Source organism: Antedon mediterranea, chromosome 7, assembly GCF_964355755.1.
Source record: "Antedon mediterranea chromosome 7, ecAntMedi1.1, whole genome shotgun sequence".
Classification (NCBI taxonomy): domain Eukaryota; kingdom Metazoa; phylum Echinodermata; class Crinoidea; order Comatulida; family Antedonidae; genus Antedon; species Antedon mediterranea.
The window spans coordinates 27235851-27251339 of record NC_092676.1 but is presented as its reverse complement, the minus strand read 5'-3'; positions in this window follow the sequence as shown (position 1 = coordinate 27251339).

The window sequence follows — 15489 nt, the reverse complement described above, 5'->3', positions numbered from 1 at the left end:
CTTTACATACTGTGTACTGTTTGAACTACGTCATCTTGGTGGTTATAAGCATGTTTTTAAATTTAAAAAAAATTCCACAAACATATAAAGACAATTAATAGACCACCAATTGTGGAAACAGTACAACAAAATATTTTCTTGACTTGAAGTTACAACTAATGTATTATATGGCCTACGAACAGTTAAATAGCATAGTGCGAATAGGTCTATGTAGTTTTTATTTGTTGTAGGTCAGATTCGAATCCAAACCCAAACACCATTTACTTATTTTTAACATTTATTAATTTAAAGAATGATAAATGACAAAGATGTGTTGTCCCCAAAAAACATGAAAAATGAAGATTAATAAAATCAGACTTTGAATAGGCTATTTTGTAGTTTTATATCGCACCTTCGTAGAAAAAAAAATGTTTTCACTTATGAAATGAGTTCAACCAAAAACCCATTGGCTGACAGCTAATTTGACTATTTTTTGCTTTAAATTACAGTTTTTTTCAGATTTCAAATTGTTTGTTTCGATCCAATTTTTTGGTCAAAGTGGATAACTATTATATGACATTAAAATGACATATTCAACAAAAAATGTTTACAAATTATTTTTTTCAGGGTGAGAATACATCTTTAAAGTAGCAATGATATGTAATATACATAAATATACATAATTTATTGTTTAATTTCATTTTGTTTATTTTCAACTTATTTTTTGTAATAGTTTGACCACTTATGGCTTGTGTTCTGTTTGTGGGTTTTCTCTCATACGGAATATTGGGTTTTAATTTTATATCATCACATACTGGTCTTTTTGGATGATATAGGGTACGTAAATTATACCAGATATCATAATATGATAATATTATAACAAACGGTTTGTTTTATACTGTATTAATTGCATATGCACACATTAATCTAACTGTTGTTTACACATTGAGTTATAATTGTTAATAGTATGTAGACAAGTTAATATCGAGCTATATATTCGATTAGTTGAAGCAAGCAGGGTGAGAGAACAAATTGATTGTCGGTAGTACATTGTCCAATTAAACCAATCACCCGGGCTTTCCTGTATTACGCTCTAACAAGCCAAAATCAGATATTGAATGCGTAAGACAAATAGATTTCTTCGATTTTGTTTCAGAGTATAAGATCAAATCGTACGATTCTCACTAACATACAATAAGATAGACACAGTACTTAAATAGATCGTTTTCGATTTTGTAATGTCTGCCCAGTAATAAAGATCCTAAGCCCGTGTTTGTCGATGATGAACTGTCGGAAACGGGAGCTCCCGACAACCTATAGATTGGTTCGATTTTTGGATCATTAAACCGGCAGTGACAGGCCTAAATATTGCCAATGTTTCCCACTCGAAACTCTAATGATTTGTTCGATTTTTACATCGGAAGATGATAAAAGTGTACGTTTTCTGTTTCGATCAGTCATTTCTTGTTCAGACAACACGTAAAACGGACTATATGCTTTACTAATAGGGATAATTTATACAGAAAAGGGGATTTTTATATTTGTTGTGATTTTTTTGGATGATTTGGTCATCAGGACTTGTTGCCAAACTGCGCGTGAGTTTTTTTTAGATATAAATTCGGATGCCTCACAACAGTTGTATTATACTCCTGCGCAAGAACAAACATCCAAAGCAGAAGATGTTTTGATTGAAGACGGATTTTTACAATTCATTAATTTTTAATATTTATGCGTTAGAAATAGGATTCTAGATTAGTACATTGGACTTGTTTAGCTTGGTGTAACACATTATTAATATTATTTAACCCTGTTTATGTTAATTATATTATTATTTAAATTATTGTATTTGTTTCTAATCCAATCTAATCTAATCTAATCTAATCTAATTATTCATATACTAATAGTAGAACCTCTAATTAATCTATTAAGGGGATACTTTCCCGTAAACAAGGCCATATACATGGCTGCAGTCGCGTGCTCAAGTTAGTGTTTACCGACCAACCGACAGACCAACCAACCGACCGATCGATCAACCGACCGACATAGTGAGCTGTAGAGTTGCACGCGACTAAAAACGTGGGAACACATACGGCCAACCCTTATTAAGGAGATACCGCTATTAAGGGGACACTTTTCTGTGAAACTAATGGGAAGGGGATATGTTTTAACACGACAGCCAACCTCGGCACTATTCAGGAGACACCACTATTTATTTAAAAAAAAACAATTTATTGGGTCCCAATGTCGTCTCTTTAATGAGGTTCTACTGTATTAAACACTAGGCCTAATATTATATCATAAAAATGCTTGACAGCTTTAAATTTAAATCGACGTTTAGTTATTTTTTGCGATGACGCCAAATTCAACTTTGCACCCCGGGAACGCAAGTCAACAGTGATTGCTAAGTTAGTCACTATCACAACAAGCCGTTATTATTCTTAATCAAATCTGACTAATTAATCAACGAAACGAAGAATAATTTTAATAAGAATTCATTTTAAGTTGGCATCTTTGCGAAATGTAAACTTACGCGGATTCTTTTAATATCCTGCGAATGACGTAGGATAAACAAAGTGTTATTTTTTAGAATATAATTTATGCTTATAAATAGAATGTAAATTAGATCACGTGTGAACTGCGCGTACCCGTAGGTGACTAATCACAGTGTCATATGTAAATATTGCGTTCATGCATGCATGAGATCGTATGTGAACTGTGCGTAAAAGAGTTGACCAATCACACTGTTGTGATATAAATACGCTCGTTATCATTGGGTTTGGTTAAACGAAAAAAAAACGAAAATTCGCACCGTATTTATATACGGTATGTTACGTAAATTGTTAAAAATCGTATTCTAAATAACTGCGCATCACAATTACTTGTTGTTTGGTTACGTTGAACGAACGTACCAGCGCATGGTACCAAACCAGTGGCGTAACGCAGAGGCCTTAGGCCCCTGGTTTAGGAATCCTAAGTGGCCCTCACAGCGCTGGAGGCCTCGGACGTGCTTTTTTCGACAGATTTTCATACTTTTTTTCTGGGCCCCAATAAGCTGTGTGGCCCTGTGTTTAGCCAGTAAGCGTTCATAGCCGTTACGCCACTGCACCAACATCATGATATAACGACGGTTACAGATCTGATAAAACTAATTTCTGTATTGAAAAACTTAATGCTAAATTCAGACGATATACTTTCAGTAGCAAATGATGCGTGCTTTCAACTAAGGACAACACGCGTGTAAAATTCAAAACGCGGCGTAGGATTATATTATTTTCTTTACAAAATTAATAGTTTTTTAAACAGGGAAATACAAAAAGGCTGACAATTCCGGATTTCGAATTGATTTCATAGAAAGTTAGGTCTTTCAATATAGAAACAAACAATACACCGATATTGGAACAGGTGTTAGGCTTTCACTGAATTAGCCCGACATCACAGTACGTCGGATTGCATATCATTTCCGATCCGGGTTCACCTGCATTTTAATTATCAAAACTAAGAAGATACACTAGTCGTTGCAAGATTCAATTTGCTTTATTACTTGTGATTATCTAATTATTTGTGCATTTGCAGACAAGATTAATCGTTGCCTCTATCGTTAGTTAACGTTTTATGTACGCGCACTATTACGTCATGATGATTAGGCGCGCGCGCACCTAATTCTTGATCAGTGTACCGCGATAAGTCCATTAAAGAGAATCAATAAGTCTTGTCGTGTCGATTTAATATAATAATTTTCATGATGTTGGGTACCCATTCCGGCTGTGCATTACGTCATTGGCTTCAGTCTCCAGAGGGCGGTTGAAACACTGTATTTTCTGTTTACTACAGTATAATATTATGTGGTATTAGCGGTATGGCACCTGCATTTATTATAGCAAATGGTTGGTTCGATTAGTGGTCTCGAATATTGGTCTATTTGTTTATATATTGTCATATATTTTTAATTAAAATATACAGGGTTTTGTCAATAACAATAGCAGTCACATTGACATTTTCACTGACAAAGAGATTATTACCAATTATAAATAATATTAATTAGTGTTATTACAACTATTATTATATCATTACATTTTACTCATGTGATTCGTATTGTTATAGTATTATATAATTATTTCTTTATATTAATATTGTTATATTCAGTATTATACGCCCTTACCAACTCGTGAAAATACAGTAAATTTTATTCACAAGTAGATGTGACAAAACCCGACGAGTGGAATCCCGTGTTTATGGTTGAATTCAATCAATCAATTGATTTTTACTCAACTCGTGGGCAAGGACACTCGAATTTAGCCTTATCCAAAAATCGATAACCCATTGACCCGGGTGAGGAGGCTATTTAGAGGGGACCGTTAAACGGATCGATCACCGTTAGGCCTTTCTCTTGAAAATTTAGTCTTTTGTTCTTTTGATTATAGTGTTAATTCTGACAAGTTGATATCAAACTGTCCTAAAGAGTCTGAATCTACCCACACTCATAGTCCCATAAACTTTAGGACACATTTACCTTTTCAAAACTTGAAATATTGGGCCTGATAGAGTCAGAAATCGAAGATGTTAATTTTACGTATATAAGTTATTTCCCACACTCCATGCCCATCAAGTTTATTTTAGGACACGTTTATCTTTTCAAAACTTGTTTTGGGCCTGATAGAGTCAGAATCGAAGATGTTAATTGTACGTCTAGGCCCATAAGTTATTAAAATAATATTCAACATGGCTAAAAGAAATTTGTCTTATTTCGTTTTGTAGTGTCAATACTGTCGTTTACTTAGAAAGTATGTATATGGGCCTGATAGTCAGAATCAAAGATGTTAATTTTTACTTCTATAAGTTATTAAAAAAACATTTAACATGGCTAAAAGAAATTATTTTATTTCGTTTTGTAGTATCAACAATGTTGTTTACCTTTTTTCTATAGTAATCAGATGACTATTGTGATGGGTACCAAAACAAGTTTCCCGCCCAGCCGAGTAATGAGCGAGTAGTAAGAGATAAGCGCCTTATCCTCTTTACAGAATACAATAAGTTAAAGTCACTATTAATCGTCTGATTACTTATGTTGAACACTACATTCTAAAGCTTTGTTACTCAAGGTAACGGTTTCTGTTACATACAACAACATTAACTTGCAAGTCAACAACAAGTTTCGTTGTAATTAAATACCATGGAATAGGGGACTTTAATTGGGATGAAGGCACGCACTTGAGTTTAATACGATTAACTTGTCGAAATGCTTCTTTACGCGGTGAACATTTTTGTGGGAATTTTAAACTTATGTTAAGCTCTGTCTACACTATCAAACTTATGGGACAAAAAATGTGATGTTCCCATATATGGAAATGATGATGTCATATCACTACCATATTTGGGTATATCACTACCATATTTAGGCACATCACACTTTTTGGCAACATCTTGATAGTGTAGACAGAGCCAAAGACTTGTCAGTTCGTTGGTATATAATGACATTAACTAATAGGCCTATGGCCTATACAAAACATAGCCTATAGCAAATAAAATAAATTGTATCGATTAATTGATTGATCGATTGACTGATTGATTGAATGTATGATCGACGCAGCCGATACAAGAAACGAAAAAAACGAAAGATGTCTGACCATTGGAGTGTTACAGTTCTGATCAAACAAAAATAAAGAATTCACACGCGATAATCCAATTGTAAGCCTAACTCTTAAATGATTTTTCATTATATCGAAATATATATACAGTCTATATGACATATACTATACAGAACTAAGCAGAAGAATCGTCAAAATGGAGTACGGTATATTATGAAACGATATGTCCATATATTATCATCTAAGGGGCGATTGATACGTGGCTATGTTTCCTGAGCAAGAGTAGTTTGTAGACAATTTTATCCGTCTTGGCGTGTCATAGACAATAGTCACACCAGCCAATCGTGTTTTGCATTATTAATCGGAAGACGTGACTTCACCTGCGTAACAAAAAAATAAATACAATAACAAAAAAAGATATCTTAAAGCTACAATCCTACTCTTATACCACTGTAAGCGCCATATGATATTAACCCATCATTTTCAAGCTACAATCCTACTCTTATACCACTGTAAGCGCCATATGATATTAACCCATCATTTTCAAGCTACAATCCTACTCTTATACCACTGTAAGCGCCATATGATATTAACCCATCATTTTCTACGTATTTTTTAATAACTATACTTTACAAACAAAGCATATAGTTGGACATTGTATAAAGCTCTGTCTACACTATCAAACTAGTTTGACGTGCCCAAATATAGTAGTGATATACCCAAATATGGTAGTAATATGACATCATCATCTATATATGAGCACATCATTTTTCACATAAAATTTGATAGTGTAGACAAGGTATTAGGATTCACTGTGTTATTTTTACTTTAAACATGATACATACGCCATAAACAAATAAAAATGGTAATGATACCCAACTTTAAATGTCGATTCTCTCATTTATATACTCGTACTTTTTTTTATCGCGAGAAAACAATTACAGAATATGATGTTGTACGAGAGATTGTCACGCACTCACAAATTTAAAAACACCCATAAAAATTAATGTTATAATAATTATCTTTACAATAATTTTACGTATATACAAGGACATATTTTTCCAATAGTAATAAAGAAAATAATTACTAGGACAAACTGACAACTGACGTTTATGTCGTACATCTCACGGGTAACTTTATTCGTTTCATTTCATTTTGTTTTAATCTCAACAGGCCTACAATTTTCGTCAATCATTCTATAACGTTGATATAACAATGAAGATGAATTAATGCCACAAAATAGGAAGACTGATGGTTATTATTAGCATCGTGAAATTTACGAGCTATAGTTACTGACAATTATGGAGATATATGATAGGCATGTTGGAATATTGAATGAAAAAATGAATAAAAAACAGCAATTTTTATAACGATTAAAAAATGGATGTTTAATATGGTATGCTACAGGTTGTTCCGTACTTTTGTGAATGATAGAATGTTGTCATATGTGGTACGATTCATAAAAAGTTGCGTGTTTGCGGTCCGGCACGCCTCCGGAATTCGCACTTAAACGAGGTGGCGAATTCAACGGATTACAGAAAGTGATAAATAGAAGTGTTAAAACGTCAAGTTGACAACCAAAATTATTACCAAATAAGCAGACAAAAATAAATGTGTAATGATTAAAACAATAAAAAAAATTGGAACGGATCACTAGTAGAAATAATAATAGGCCTAAGCAATATTGTCACCTGCGCAGGTGGTGATTGTCTTGTACAATCTCAATTAATTCAAATAAAACAAAACGGAAATTGTCAACTGCGAGTTTTGTGAAAGCACGGTATACCTCAAACATTTCAATACGTTAAATACAATTAAAACCTATATCTATTTTAAATGAAAAATACACAAGTAAGCCTAAAACTGATTTTAACAACAAGGGATAAAATAAGTAGTACTTATTTTATCCATCCAAGTGAGTGGACAACATCACTAACGACCATTCATATCCACATCATCTTTACCACTAATACACAATCATTATCATAATCACAATCACAATCTTCGACATCATGGAAATTATCCGAAACCATCATTATTCTCATCGTCATACCATCATTACCATCATTATCATCATCATTATCCTCATCATCCTCATCATCAGCATCATCATCATCATCATCATCATCATCATCATCATCATCATCATCACAATCCACCAACGCTAAGGCAGCCGCCATCATCCTCGTCATCATCATCACCACCAACACCAAAACCGCCAACGCGACTAGATCTATCACCATTTATTTACTTCGTGTGAACGACAGGTATTAGTCCTGCATAGTCCTTCGGTACACACCCTAAACGTACATTTGAACATTGCCAAGTTTTTACGCCGAAATGTATGTGTGCACGACCTAAATCGAGTTATATTTTATACTACTGTACCATCATTCCTCTAACCTCATTATCATCACAATATTCCTTGTATATCGATATTTCAATTTGATTTCTTGCTGTGATGATTGTTTAATTGTTATTATCATCAAATCAATACATTACACCTTATTAAGATATCATTTGTGTACACAATCGTCAGAATATTACCACAAATCGTTGATATACTCTTTAATTGATTTCAGACGACCTATCCGGCAAATTTCCCGCGTCATATTTACCGATTTGTCATCAGGCTGTCACTGCCAAAGCAAACCAAACACTCTCCTATACCACTTTATTATTATTACATTTTCTAACGCACTACAATTCGCCAAAAAAATTGTCCTTTTAAGCGATTTGCGACTGCGGTGACGATTGAGTGACATTTTAATGTGGCTTTGCCAAGTGCCTGTCCGACTTTTCTTTCTCTCGATATCGACGTGCCCATAGGCGGCATAGGTAGCTCGTTTTTGGTAAGAAACATACTTAGATAATAGACGTCGTCAGTGCCATTTTGGTATAATTACTATACACACACAACTAAGCGTTTCGGCATATGTCTTAATATTTCCCTTAAACAAACATCACGGCCATCGATTCACATGGAAAGTAAATAGAATACTATTAAAGAAAGTGATTTATTTCACAATACCAACTTATAAATATAAAGTGAAATTTGAGTTGAGCGCAGCTGATTAGTACCGTACAGTATAGGTTTGGAACAACTTTACAGAAGCGTAAATTACTTTTATAAGCCCTGTCTACACTATCAAACTTTATGTGACAACAAAATGTGATGTGCCCATATATGACCATGATGATGTCATAACACTACCATATTTAGGCATATTACTACCATATTTGAGCACATCACACTTTTTTTTTGTCAAACTAGTTTGATAGTGTAGACAGTAGTAGGAAATAACAAATAATAGGAAAATCAACACTTCTACTTTTTGAACTGAGAAATAATAGATTCATTATAAAGTCATATCAGACTAATACCTATACTTAACGATTTATTATTCACATTCAAAATGTGAACAACTATAAGCATAATCTAGAAACCAAAAGGAACAATTTCCAAATAATTATTCCACTAATTATTCCAATAAGCATGCAACAGCAAGTAAAATAGGAACAAAGAAATTAGAATACCAGCGCTGTATGAAAGACTGATAAATTTGACTAACAATGTAGCAATAATTATAGTTTCATTATCATCAAGTTTATTTTAGTACAAGGAGAGTGTTGTATTCATTGCTGTAGCCTACACTTAATTACAACATCAGCGGGTTCACTAACTTATCACATACGGTAGCGTCATACGTCATGTTTTGAAATCCAACGGAAAGTAAGAGTGTGTGGCGCAGTGTTTTGGACGTTGGTCTACTGATCGTGAGATCGATGTTCGAATCCAACTCTGCCGCATTGCTTGTAGGCCTATCCGCAAGATACCTTAATTACGTTTGCCTCTCTCCATCCAGGTCTATAAACGGGTACCCGGTTAGATCAAGACACAACTTTGCGCTGGGGGAGTATCCATACATGTTTGAAGCAAAAAATAACCGGGGTAATAATGTTCAGCGCTTAGAGGTTTCACAACATTATGCGCTATATAAATCCAGGATATTATATCAAAATTATAGACGTCATCACGTAAAGCGCAGCATATACTAAAGCGTGGTTCCCACTAGCGACGCAACACAAGGACGTAACGCAACGCAAGTGAATTGACCAATCACAAGCGATGGCTTATTCGCTTGTGATTGCTAACTGTCTATAACTTCGCTTGTCATTGGTTAAAACGCTTGCGTTGCGTTTACGTCCTTGCGTTACGTTCTAGTGGGAACCAAGCTTTACCGTACCGATGACTACCGTCTAACACACGCTACATATAACATGGGATGCAAACAAGCAAAGCTACTATTTCCACGATAATCAACGTTAATTTATATGTATGAATGAATGTTCCTCTAAACTATGTCTAGGCCTACGGTACACTATCGAACTAGATTTACAAATAAATGTAATGTGCCTATATGGTAGTGATATGCCCAAATATGGTAGTGATATGACATCATCATGATAATGAGAACATTACATTTTTTGTTACATCAAGTTTGATAGTGTAGACAGAGCTTAAGGTGCGGACCAATGTATATCATTACCGTACTAATAGGCCTAAGTGTATATCAGCCCATCACTCTTAAAACCTCAATGTTAACCATTTTGTGAATTCCATTTTCAACGTAAGCAAAAAAGAAGGTTCTACATATGGATGGAAGTTAAGGAAATCGTATACCAGACATTTTGATTACCAATTCACATCAAGCGGGGACTTGTACATCACCACAATTTTTTTACCACGGGGCTACATTCTCTATAATGTCCTTAATAATATATTTATATATGGGTAGAAGCTAAATTATGTAGGCCTAGAACTTAAGTATGCGCAGTGGTGTGCGGTGCCTAGAGGTATACTGTGTTTCTCTACACGTCAACCCATTCATGATTTTCAATTTGCATATATTATCATCTTGCTCATTATATATGCATAGCGTACGTCTGTTACCTGTAGTGTATAATTTAATTGCTTTGGAGTCTGGATATACTATGATACTCATTCATTCCATTCATTTTACTTTTATTTCGGAAACAGACGTCCATAGTTACAATACTATATCAGATCAGATCAACAAGGCTTAGGCCTAATATTTATATAAATTGTACGCGTTCAACACTGCAATACCGTACTATTATTTAATGCATTTGTTTAAGTATAGTAAACATAAAATATATAGCCTAACTCTATTTTGTTACATGCAGAAATGTTGTTCTCGTTTATTGAAATAAAAGAAATCAGAATAAAGGACTAACCACTGTTATGCAGACAGACAAAGAAACTGACTGAGACAGCAAACCTATAAATAAATTGTTGAAATATCATTATTATTTTATATAATTGTTTTAAATTTAAATGTATATAGATTCGTATTTTTAAGAGGGCCCCTGAATATCAGCTGGCCTGCGGGTTCAGCTGGAAGGGTTACCCTCTATAAATAAAGTTTAAATAAAAAAAATAAAAAAATCATATACCAGGAAAAAGTAAAATTACAATTTTATTTCTTTCTTCCCTGCATACCGTACATAATATTAACATTATGGACTGAAATTGTACGGATTGACAGACATACAAGAAAACTGAATGACCGAAAAAACCTAATACTGGGTTTCCAACATGCTAAAGACACCAGTGCTTGTTCAATGCGTTCTTCATTCAAAGGCATCACCAAACCACGGTACCTGATTTCCAATTAGTTGAAATTTGCGGTGGATACTACGGTAAAATTATACATGTCTCGGCAACATTCCTATTCCCTAATTGAGTAAAACGCTAAGTACCTCTAATTTAATAGATAACTTCACTAGGTTGTTTCCCCGACAAGAACAAAGACTTGAATTATAGTGTGATTGTAAATAGACCTGTGATGAGGAGCGATCACTGATGATAAACTTAGAATTACATCCTTACGCTCATCATCTGAAGCCACAAAGGAATCATAAGAAGGGCGTATTATACTACTGAATGTTAAGCCGATGTATATGTTCTTTCGTCGGCTTGTTAATTTTGCAAGGGATCATACGACGGGCTAAGCCTAGGTATACGAACAACAAGGGATTAGCCGGATACTTTAGTTTTAATTGGGTAAATACATGAAGATTATCCATACGAAACAGACAACAAATAATTGTGTAAGAACTAAAAGTGTTAGTAATTCCCGTTCTCGTACTGGGATAAATATAGGCCTAAAGGAATTAAAAGTAATTCCTATAGGATAAACAACATTATAAGTAGGTCTACCTGTTATAGATATACAGTATAATGTTAACTACATTAGAAAAGTACAAACATACGCAACTACATTAACATTATTAATTATTAGTACAAGATATTTCAGTGGTTATTCATAATATACCCACAAACACTGTTTGAATATTTTTTCTCTGGCCAAAAAAAAAAATTGAGCTTGTGAAAAATAACCTATACCATAACATATGACTCTGTGACACACAATCGTAATCGTGGTAAAATAAATGGTCATGGAGGTGAAAAACACCACGAACAATAATAAATCTATTTCAGAATATACAAATCTATTTCTGAATCTAAAGCTCTGTCTACATACATCTAACTTTATGTTACAAAAAAATGTGATGTGCCCATATATGGACATGATGATGTCATATCACTACCATATTTGGGCACATTACTACCACATCACACTTTTGTCAACTAGTTTGATAGTGTAGATAGCGTAAGTGAAATTGAACTGGAAATGTAGGAACTGGAAAACATCCAACGTAAACCATGAGTGCCTTTATGGCACAAACAAACCGCGCTTTATGGTATTACTTTTATTACTTGATTTAAGAAAATATTCTGTTTTATTATTGAATAATAATTCTGTGATGGAATATTGTTACTTATAATGTTTAATTTATTGTTTGATTCACACGTGTTATTGTTCTTTGCAAAAGCATGGTAAAACACAAGATGTACTTTTGTTGTCTTTTTATTATCCTTTTAAAATACATTTCCAGTTGGATATGTACTACAAACGTGGTATACATCACGTTTTACTCATCCGCTGAATGTAGCATACACGTACAAGGCATAAAACGACCGTTGCAGTAGAAATGAAGAAAAGAAAAATACCACAATTGCATTGCTTCTTTTGGTATCAAACGAACCTAGACTATATATATCTTCCTATGTAATGGGTGTGGCTATTGTCTAGCTTAATATAGGATCGATAAATTAAAGATGTGTTGTCCTCAAAAACAATTATTTCACTTATAAAAAGACAAAATAAACAGTTAAATTTAACCAAACACTGACAGACAATTTGTTTTGCTTTAAATTAAAGTTTTTTCAGGTAAATATTTTTTTTTTGTGATCCTACTTTGGTGAATAACTATTATGGGACATTAAAATGACATATTCAACAGACACAATTTTAAAAATTATTTTTTTTTCAGGGGAAACAATATATTTAATGTCATAACTTGTGCAAGAGTTAGGCCTAGCCCAATATCTATAGGATATCTTCCATTTAAGAAAGGCCCACTGCCATTACAACGATTAGGAACACGAAACTACAATAAGATGATGAGCATGAAATTTGTAATGGTTAAAAAAGAATTGAAGATTAATGACCAAGTCTGTATTTTGATAAGCGGTTGTTAAGTTTAATTCGTGGGGGATTAATGAGAGATGAGTCTAACTAATTGTCAAGGCGAATAATAGGCCTGGTTGTAGCGTGTAAGACATTATATCAATAACCTCAAAATAATATACCTTTTTATGGTTTTTATTCCGTTTTGTTAAGGAAGATTATATACCATAGAATTCATACATATACATTTGTATTGTTGTTGACGATAGTAATGGTTGGTAAAGCTTATTTATTTATTTATAATATATATAAGTAAATTCGAAGATTGCTAATTTCAATAATTCATAATTTATTTCAAACTATAGCAACGCACGTTGTTTCTCACCCTCTGTCTTAATGCTTCGTTCCTACTTGGACGCAATTCAAAAAGCGCACGCGAGCGAGATAATGACAGTTCGCGGATGATCATCGCGTCGTGATTGGTCAAAGTACTTGCGTTGCGCTTACTCCCTTGCGCTGCGTCCTAGTGGGAACAGATTACTTATCTCCAGCGTAAACATCTTAAATGTCGCTTTCTTCATTTTTATAATTATTTACCGTCAATACAAAAGAATAAGCCAATAAATAATTGGATGCTATCGGAAGTAGCTTCTGTAAATAACTTGTTTAAATAAAATGATTCATTAACTTTCGAAAAAAAATACCACAAATTCACTTTCTTTTATTTAATACCAGGGAAGGGTGTTCATTATTAAACTAGACTATTACGAGATAATTACAAACTTTGAAATTAAAATTGCTAATTAATTTAACCAAATTAATGCTATAATTAACAAAGTCACCAGATCTTTTAAGAGGTTAAATGAATATATTATTTCTGCAATAAATGATACTGATTAATAACAATAGTAATTTATATTTGCAATAAATAATAATACGGCTAACAACAAAAGTAATAAAATTAATGTATAAGTTGTTGAAATTCAAGGCTTGAATGATTAAAATTGTTTTCTATGGGAAGCCATATTAAAAGTTGTTTTAATAGCAAGAGAAGTTATCAATAAAATATATATGTTTTGTTTTCATTATAATAGTTACTATTCATGCTACTGTTAATGAGCATGATAATGGTATTGTAATGAATACATTCACATTCAAACTAATTGTTATATCATAAATTCTGTAAACTGCAACAGTAGTACAAAACAGGGCTAAATTGAGCTAAATGCTCTTATTGAAAAATACGAATACAATAACATTCAACACTATGAATAGAAATATACATAAAATACGGTAAATATATAATAATATTATAAAGTACAATAGACTAAATGGAGAAAAAAATGCCGTATTGTATTATGAAATAAATTAATAAATTTAGAATTTTAATTTTAATAGTGAAGTATAAGCCTCATTATGAATAAAGTTATAAGAACTGTTTTTGTATTAATTTTATGTAATGGTGGTTGTACAGTCAGAGAATATGCACCGGTCTCTGGTGGTAACTTAAAATAGTTAAGTTAAAACAAAGAATTAATATATTATTTTATACTAAATAATCTAATGTTACACTTATGTTTGTAAAAGTATGGAAATCTGCATCAAACTGTTATAGTCCCAATGGCTGTCCCACATCACTTAAAATTAATAGAAAATCGTGAACATGGTTATTTCTCTCTATGCTTAGAAGCGCGTGCCATAAATCAACGGCTAAGTTAACAAGTTTTCAATTGGTACCAATAACTTCCGAAATATACGTAGGCGGAAGCAATACCGGACACACAAGTGATATATAACCCCTCGCATAATGCGAGGCCCGCCCTCGACGACTTGACATTCCCGAAGTAGGATCGCTTGCAGAGTACTTGATCCTATAAGGTCTATGCCGATTATGGGGTAACTGGTTTTTCTCCTCCGTTTATGTGTAGAATGGGTTGTTGGCGGAAAGGGGATATCATATACTTGCTGAATACTTAGTAATAAAAACAGAATTAAGCCTATGTATACCATTGTATTTTGTTGTATTATAGCGCCAACATACACGTCTCAACTTGACTAAACATAATTAGTAAAAAAAACCGAATACTGTCTTTACAAGCATTTCCCAGGACAGAGGGAGGAGTAATGAAGGCCTACAGGCACCCCCACCCCTTATTTTAAAAACTCTTGTTTACAATAAAAATACACGATCTTTATTTCACAAAGCAGTAGTATAGATTCGCGCCTATTAATCCAGTACAATCTTCGGCGCGATAAAATATGTTTGGTGTGAATTCCACGTTTGTGATTTATTAGAGTAACAATCCTTAATGGCAGAATAAATGCAATTGATAATTACTTTGCTATCATTTGTCACTCATCCTTAG